This window comes from Orycteropus afer, unplaced genomic scaffold (genome assembly GCF_000298275.1).
Source record: "Orycteropus afer afer isolate SDZICR_OR568_19922 unplaced genomic scaffold, OryAfe1.0 scaffold00005, whole genome shotgun sequence".
NCBI classification, from domain to species: domain Eukaryota; kingdom Metazoa; phylum Chordata; class Mammalia; order Tubulidentata; family Orycteropodidae; genus Orycteropus; species Orycteropus afer.
This window is the reverse complement of record NW_006921592.1, coordinates 1109680-1110612: the sequence shown is the minus strand read 5'-3', so window position 1 is coordinate 1110612 and position 933 is coordinate 1109680. Positions and strand designations below refer to the sequence as shown.

The window sequence follows — 933 nt, the reverse complement described above, 5'->3', positions numbered from 1 at the left end:
TGACCCATGCACTTGGGGCTTGCCAGTCTCTACAACCACATGGGCCATTTCCTTGATATAATTCTATTTATGTAGACACATATATAAGCTTCACTGGTTTTACTTCTCCAGAGAACCCAGCCTAAGACAAAGGAGGTTCTGAATGGCATATTAGTGCACACCACAGACATTTTACAGAGAAGGAAAAAGACATTGCACATGGACTAAGATGGTGACAATGGGGGTGGGGTGGTGAAGAGAGGTCTGGAGGGACTCCAGAGAATATAATCATGGGTGTCAGCTCAGTTCCTTCAGGTTACTCATCATGGCACCCACGTTTTGTGGCATTGTCTCATCATTTGGGAAAATAGGATTGGGCTCCAAGGTAGAAACTTGTGGAACTCTGTTCTCTAACACTCAGCTTCATCAAATGATCAAATAACATTGGCTTATAGGAAACATCAATAACTTTTTTGGAATTGTAATGATATTACTGTGGTTCAAATGGTGGCCTCAAAAATGATATGTCCTTATATATAGAGAGAGAAACCAAAGATTATTAGGGGTTACCAGGGGTAAAAGGAAAGGAAGACAAGACCACAATGTATGTCAGAAGAGACTCTGAAACTTGCCCTTAAACAGAGATTAGCTAAAGCAAATGAAAGAAATGACAAGATAAAAGAAATGAACAGAAGATTTCAAAGAGCAGCTCAAGAAAACAAAGTCAATTATTACAATGAAATGTGCAAAGGCCTGGAGTTAGAAAACCAAAAGGGAAGAACATGCTCAGTATTTCTCAAGTGGAAAGAACTAAAGAAAAATTTCAAACCTTGAGTTGCAATATTGATTGGGGAAAATACTGAATGATACAGGAAACATCAAAAGAAGATGGAAGGAATACACAGAGTCACTGTACCAAAAAGAACTGGTTGATCTTCATCCATTTCAGGAGGT

General features: G+C 38.9%; 1 pseudogene; it reads left to right on the top strand.

The window, feature by feature from the left end:
* LOC103195879 overlaps positions 1 to 933 on the top strand; it is a 24330-nt pseudogene that overhangs the window by 7148 nt on the left and 16249 nt on the right.